The sequence below is a fragment of the Rhamphochromis longiceps genome, linkage group LG9, assembly GCF_057381845.1.
Source record: "Rhamphochromis longiceps isolate RC_006_pf linkage group LG9, R_longiceps_female_GT1.1, whole genome shotgun sequence".
In the NCBI taxonomy this organism is placed as follows: Eukaryota; Metazoa; Chordata; class Actinopteri; order Cichliformes; family Cichlidae; genus Rhamphochromis; species Rhamphochromis longiceps.
In genome coordinates this window covers 14,661,818-14,669,531 of record NC_140565.1, presented here as the reverse complement: position 1 = coordinate 14,669,531, position 7,714 = coordinate 14,661,818, and the positions used below count along the sequence as shown (strand labels likewise).

General features: G+C 40.8%; 1 pseudogene across 1 annotated transcript; it reads left to right on the top strand.

Moving 5' to 3' along the window:
• The first annotated feature begins 2,569 nt into the window (after window positions 1-2,569).
• LOC146662037 (uncharacterized) lies at window positions 2,570-6,433 on the top strand (annotated as a pseudogene). The gene is made up of 5 exons (XR_014913290.1): window positions 2,570-2,809; window positions 4,031-4,240; window positions 4,358-5,380; window positions 5,543-5,710; window positions 5,783-6,433. The product of XR_014913290.1 is annotated as an uncharacterized LOC146662037 (transcript).
• Window positions 6,434-7,714: the final 1,281 nt, after the last annotated feature.

Genomic DNA, 7,714 nt, shown 5'->3' with positions numbered 1-7,714 from the left:
ACTTAATAACGCGTTAGTCCCAACACTGCACAGCATACATAAACTGGACTCCCTGTTCAACTGTGGAGGAAGAAAGCAGTGTCACGATTTCATTACAAACACAATCACCTGTGCCCACGCTTATTCAATCCTACTGCAGACAAACAGCCCCAAACAGGCTATGCATGCCAAATCTTTTCAATTAACAACAGCAGCTTATTGTGCACATCCACCAGTAAATGAAGCTTCTAACTCCACTTCAGCAATTATTTAACAGCCAGGGCCTACCTCCGTGTCTGGATCCATATCTGCTGACTTTAATCCTCTCCATCCTTGATGCCATGCTCCATGTTGAGGTTCTTCCATAGATGGATTTTTGTTGGCAAATGTCAGCAACTTCAGGATCAAATGAAAAGTTGCTGAGAAGGTGAGACTGGACCTGAATACTTTTTTTTGACACCTTCCCCCCAAAACAGTGATTAACTGAGACAGAAAAGAAACTTAAATCTTTATCAATAAAAGAAAACTAAGAGAAACAAACTAAAGCGAAGCACGCAAGAGAACCAAAAACTCAGCAATCCTCTCTGCTCCAACTGACACTGCATGAACAGGTGCCTAAAATAAGCAATCAATACCGCCCAAATCACATGACCCACCATAAACTATCACAAAATACTTTCAATACAAACCTCTTAAACATAACCATCAGAAATCACACAGTTAACTACAGCATGAAATCTGTATATTAAGTTCAGACAGGCCTCTTACAATCATAATCTACAAGATTTGGTGGGATTGTTAAAAAGTGAGTGAATCTTTCCGAAATCTTGCTGCCATGTTCTTCTTCTTTGGGTTTGGCAGGCTAGATGCATCAGTGGTGTGTTACTGCCATCTACTGTTCATTATTTCCCAAGTCAGTCTTCTTCTGATTAAACAGGCTGGACTCCAGCTAGAAGCACAAAGTCAGCCTCAGATCCCTAAACTGTCTTATATAGACTAGCACTGTGTAGATATTGTAACTGTGTATTTGTTTTAGTGCAGCTGTCCAGGTTCAGAAGTGTGTGCATGTTGAACACAGTTTCTGTGTACCATCTTCTGATGAATTTGCTTCAAGATGGATAAGTCATGTCACAAAGCTTTGACCATCTGGAGCTGGTTTCTTCAACATCACAATGACTTCACTGCACTCAAATACAACGGTGCAGCTTTAGGATGTGGTGTAACAGAAGTTTCACATGATTGATGTGCAGCCAAATAATTTGCCGCAACTGTGTCATGTTGTCATGTCAACAAGGACCAAAATGTCTGAGGAGTGTTTTCAGCTTGTTGTTGAATGTAAATCATGACTCAAAGAAGATCTGAAGGCAAAAGAAGATCCAACCTGGTGCTACCAAAGTGTGACTAATAAAGTTACCAGACCACACTGTAACAAAAGTCAGTAAAATATACAGTAAAACACCGTCAAATTCCAACGGTAATGGAGCTTAAAACCAAAAACTTCCTTTTACTGTATTAAATAGATTGAATAACCGTTAATTGTGAGACTGGATAAAACTTTGTTTTTTACTGTAATAAAATGTTGAAATTATAAATATTTTCTGTGAAAACAAATAAATAGTTAAATCATCTTTTACTGCTCACGTCACGTAAACACAGAGTTTTCAGACAGCAGCATTGGTGATTTATATAGAGAGTCTGCATGTCAATCATCATCTGTTCCAACCACATCAGATGACTTTGTACCCTTGATTTCCAAGCCTGCTGCACAGTCTATTACAGATGAAGATAACATGGAAATGCCCCCTGAATTCTGTGATCTTTTTCTGAGAAACGTTTCACTATTCTACTTAAAATTGCAGGGTCAGTTTCTACTGCCTGCTTCAACCAAACAGAACATTGTGGAGGAAATGCAGAACATACATGAGTTGGGACAGACATACAGTTTGGGTAAACTTGCATCACTGTTAAAAGATGACACATCATTATCAGAGGAGGACATCAACAAAGTCTGCGAGTCTGTCAAAAGCTATGATCTTTTTTCTGCATGTCATACCGGGCCATTGAGGACAGTGCACTCCAGAGCTCAGACCTTTAAAAAAGCCTTCAACTATGTGGAACCAAAGAAAATATTTTTAGGGAGAGATGAAAACAGAAAAGATAGGTTTGCCTATTATGTGCCTTTAAGAGAGACTTTGAGATGTCTGCTAGAGTCTGATCTGTGGCAGAAATCAGAAGAGCCCTCTACTGAGCCTCCTGCTGATTTTCTGTGTGACATAAGTGATAGTAAGCTGTTTAAATCAAATGATTTTTTTGGTCAAAACCCATCATGTCTCAAGCTAGTACTCTACCAGGATGCCTTTGAAGTCGCTAACCCTTTAGGCTCTGCAAGGACAAAACACAAGGTATTAGCTGTATATGCATCAGTGGCAAACTTGCCACTTCATGTACGCTCAGACACAGATCACATGTCTCTTGTCTTACTGTGCAGGGAGAAAGATTTTAAAGAGTTTGGTCATGCTAATGTGTTCTCTGAATTACTGGCAGACTTGAAAGAATTGGAGAACAGTGGGATTGTTGCATCAGATGAAACTAGAGTCAAAGGAACTTTGTTTTGCATTGCTGGTGATAATCTGGGTTCTCACTGTATTGGTGGCTTCACTGAAAACTTTAGTTCTTCAAAGTTCTGCAGGTACTGCCTGATAATGAAATCTGAATTTCAGGGTGCTGACCCAAATCTGTGTGGACCAGAACGTACCAAAGAGAACTACAACTCTGCTGTTGATCGCCTCCAGATTGACAATACACCAGACGTCGAAGGAGTGAAGTTCAGGTCAGAGTTCAATTCACTGAAATACTTCAACGTTTGTATGCCAGGCTTGCCACCATGTCTAGGTCATGATATCTTTGAGGGAGTTTTGGCTTATGATGTGGCACTGTATCTGAAATACTTCATAAAGAAAAAAGCATGGTTCACTTACTCCACTCTGAACCGACGCATCAAACAGTTTAGTTACCATGCCTCTGATGCTTCTACAAAGCCATCTGAGGTCAGTCCTCAAGCAGCTAAACTCTCAGGACAGGCTATACAGAACTGGAACTTCCTCCAATTGCTGCCTCTCATAGTTGGTGACATAGTGACAGACCCCACAGATGATGTGTGGAACTTAACTCTGCAGCTGAAAGATATTGTAGACATGGTGTGTGCTCAGAAAATTTCAGTGGCTCAGGTAGCATATCTTGATATTCTTATTCAAGAATATTTAGAGTCAAGAAAAGCTCTGTTCCCAGAATGCAACCTGAGACCAAAACACCATTTTCTACGCCATTACCCAGCACTGATTCTGAAATTTGGCCCACTGATAAGATTATGGACAATGCGCTTTGAAAGTAAGCACAGTTATTTCAAGAGGTGTGCCAGAAATCTGAAAAATTTCAAAAACCTCTGCCATACACTCTCTGAAAGACATCAGATGTTTCAAGCCTATCTTGCAGCAGGGTCATTGTGTCAATCTGTCTTGAAAGTCAAAGATGGTTCTCCATTTTACTCAGTGCTGTACAGTAAAGCCATTCAAGAAGCAGTTCAAATGTTGGACTTTACTGAAACCAATACAAAGGTCACAGTAGAAATGATGTACAAGGGAACACAGTACAAGAAAGGACACTTCCTTGTCACAGGGGGCTCTGACTCTGTTGAGTTTGGTGAAGTAGTTCTCATTTTGATTAAGAATGACAGTGTTTATTTTCTGGTGTCGGTGCACGTGACAGAATACCATTCTCAGTATCATCTGCACTCAGTAAGAAAGGAAAAAGAAAAGATGCAGTGTGTGAACATCATTGACTTAATTGATTTCTATCCATTAACATCTTACATGAAGTATGGGTACCAAATGGTTCCATTGAAACACAGTGTGCTGTCACAATAATGGTGCTGTTAGTTTGGTACTTACGAAACACTGTATAAAAGTGTAGTATCAAGCAAGATCAGCTTCATGTTTTAAGACCAAAGGTACCACTTGGTGTAAATTGACCTTTATTCACATTCTTTTATCAGACATCTCGGAAATGGGGGACAGCATAAGGAGTTCCATTACTAAGGTGCTGCCGGACCTGTCGGCCTTAATCCTTGAAATTGTACTGGAGGCACTACAATCATTAGGAGTGGAGACATCTGAGGACTTGCAGTTCATCAGTGAGACTGATCTGAACTCTGTCCTGAGACCAGTTCAGGCAAGAAAACTGCTGGCTGCCTGGAAACAAACCAGTAAGTATTATGATTTCATTGCACAATAGCCACGAAGGGCTTTCTGTTTTTTCTATTATGCTTTGGCCAAGGTCCAAAAAGTACAATTAATCTATTGTTTGTGATATTGTTTTACAGCACCAAATATGGAAATTTCAAGCCAGGCCAGCATATCGTCTCTATCTTCTTGCTCCTCATTTTCTGCCTCCCCCTCACCCAGTCCAATATATTCTCTAGACTGGGTAGATAACTTTAGAATTCCAAGTGAAGATTTTCCAGAAGACTTGATCCAGTGTCTTCAGAGAGAGAAAAAACCAACGCCTCGATTGCGGAGGGAGATGATCCGCATCATTGTGAAGGAGATGATGAAAGCCTGTGCCTCTCCAAGTAGAAGAGCCTCGACTGAAATTGCAAAAAAACTGGTTGCGATGTATCCCAAGTCACTGCAGGATGTCATAGAGGGGGATGTGGTAGGACAGGGGTACCACTCTTTGGTAAAACAGATTCAGGCACGAATTGAAAATGTGAAGAGGTCTACTTCACCAGTGTTACAGAAGCGCAAACAGGGAGGATCAGATGACACTGATGAAGTGACACCTGAAAAGCGAGCATCTGTTCAAGACACATATGGCTGCATAAAGTGGGACATGAAGTTTTTGCCAGTCAGTGAGACACTGGAAACCCAGCAGAAGAAAGAACGTATGAAGATTCTCAGTGAACAGACAAGCTTCAGTCATGAAGAAGTAAAAACTCTAATGAAATGCACCTACTACTCTCAGCGCAAAGCAATAAACAGCAAACCCTCAAAGAAGAGTAGCCTTTTTTGTTTCAGGCGATTGGAATGACAGTCCATTTTGAAGAACTTACTGGGGTACCGCTGAAAGAAACTTTCCTCACCAGTCTGGAAAAGAAGGGAAAATGGCTTCTGGACTTTCTGAAAGCCACTTGTGCAGACAAGAGCAAGCGTGTCTTGGAGGCTGTCATAAAGCTTCGAATGCAGAGGGGACAGCTGAAGGGCTGCTCAGAAGACCTGAAAGATATAATGCTCCTCCTATTTCGATGAAAAAGAGGAGACCCTCTTCCACTATGTTGATGAAACATGTCTGGCAAAAGAAGTCCAAGTGGAAAGCCTGCCTGTGACACCATGTATCATTGTTTGTGGTGAATTGAAAATCAGTACAGTGTGCACAGAAGTGCACAGAACCTAAGCTAATGCAAGGATACGCTATATTAAATGTCTGCACTTTCACTATTTTAAGACACATTTGAATAGTAAAGGGGGTTTTACAGTTAAATTTTTTTACACTTGTATTTCATTCCAAGGATCCTCCTTCTTTGCATCGAGACTGTTCATGCTCAGCATTGACCACAAAGTTGTAAATGACCAAATACTGACTTCATCTCTGCAATCTGTCTTATGCTTGGTAGCTGCTACTGCCTGAACATCCACTATCCCCTGGAACTTGGCTCCACACTTGAATTTCTTCAGAGGTAATTCTTTTACTTTTCCCTTTTTTTTTTTCATTGTATAGTGTTTTATTATGGATTATTGTGTTTATCAAGGTGTTTCTTCAACATTAACCCAGAGAAGGGAACAAAAGTTGAAAAAACTAAGAAAAAGACACTGCATGTGAACCCAAGAGTACTCACCCTCATCGCCGATCTCTCTGATCACGAGTGGCGAGAGACCGTTTAAAGACATTTTGAACAGATCGGTACAGTCAGCTTAACTGTACCTTGACTGGGAACTACTGTGTTGTTTATGTTTTCAGTTATCCCAGCTGATATTGAGTACTGTGCTCTTACCTGATTTCTGTTATCACAGGCATGCTTTTCAGAGGTTTTGACCATACATCTTTAAACAATCCCTCTAACTAGTGATTGTTACTGAGAACTGTACTTTTGATGTTTCAGAGATGTTCTATATTCTATACAACAGAGTTTAAACTATTTGAATTTTGTATTGCCCTAATTAGCAAACAAGTTAAGTGTTGCACTGAACTGTTAACATTGAAATTTAAACAGCACTGTCTGTTACAAACATTACTTGACTTTAACTGTTATTATAGCATTTTGTAGCTGTACGTTTCTGCAAAAGTGATGTCACAAGCTTATGTGCTTGGTCAAATTCATGTTTTCCTGACAATGGTTAATATACATTTGTTAGTTGACTTTAAGTGTAGAGCTTAAGCAGTTTTGGCTTTCTTCTTTTCATAATGCCAGGAGAAGCTTTAGATGCTTGTTTTGCCTTTATTTGTTTAAAGCAATATATTTGACTAGCAGCAAGTGTGTGGAGGTCAAAATATGTTCAAGACAATAAAAATGTCAGTGAAGGACATCTGAAATTTTGTTGCATTGGTTTTCTGATGCATGTGTTTTAAGGCTTAAGGGTGGTGGCACAGCTAAGACCCAAGAGTCTCTTTCAAGGTTAGTAAAGTAAACAGATTCAAGAAGATATTTTACACATTTCTTTGTTGTCTGTCTCTAAATCTTATTTTGTCTTTATTATGATTAAAAAGGTTTGTTTTGTTCCTGCCCTTTTCAGACACTGAATTTGAGCAGAAACCATAAGGATACTCAAAGGACCTGTGTGTCACGGTATGGCATGGCACACCGTGGAAGGAGTGGGGAAGGAGGACCCAGGCGCGGTACTCTGTGTATAAACAGTGCGTTTATTTACAGTGATGGTAGAAAGTAACAATAAATCCCCGTGTTCTCCCAGACTCCCGTGTCGTGTCTCCCCGTGAATAGTCCGTGTTTCTGTGCTCTCCGCTCCCGTGTCAGCACCCCCCGGTGCTCGCTGCTCCCGTGTCTTCCACGCTCCTCCTGCGGGAAACAAAAGACGCAGCCGTCAGGACACTTACAACTGCGGGCACGCACGCACGCACGCACGCACACACACACACACAGCTCCAAGACTCTCCTAAGTAGCTCCCCCGACGAGCCCTGATCAGCGGCAGGTGTGTGGCTTCGGGTGTGGCCAGTCCTTCCGCAGGGCCACACCCCTCAGGCCTGCAGGTGGCTGAGCTCCATCCTCCAAGCATCCCCGCAGACATAACACACACACTCACATCTACAATCATGGAGGAGAGCAGCAGCAATACCAAAATACATATAATAATAATAATAATAATAATAATAATATAATACATGACTGCTCAGGGATCCTGGGTCGCCCAGTCCCAGGACCCTGACACTGTGACTCTCAGGAAATGGTGAGATTTCAGGTCATAATCTTTTTTCTCCATTAAATTCATTTTCCTTTTTCCCTTTACAATATTGCTGTTTTGTTTTTGTAAACAGCATCAAATGAGAGGGACAGATGAAACAGTTTCAAGACAATGGCAGGAAAAACATGCTAAAGATTGAAACAAACCTTGGCTGAAAATATTTGGTATGTGTTTTACCGTAAATCAAATTGTTGAAAAACATTCAGCTACACTGCAACACAGGGAAACTTGATTTGCACTTATTTTGTTACTTTAATTTCTTGTC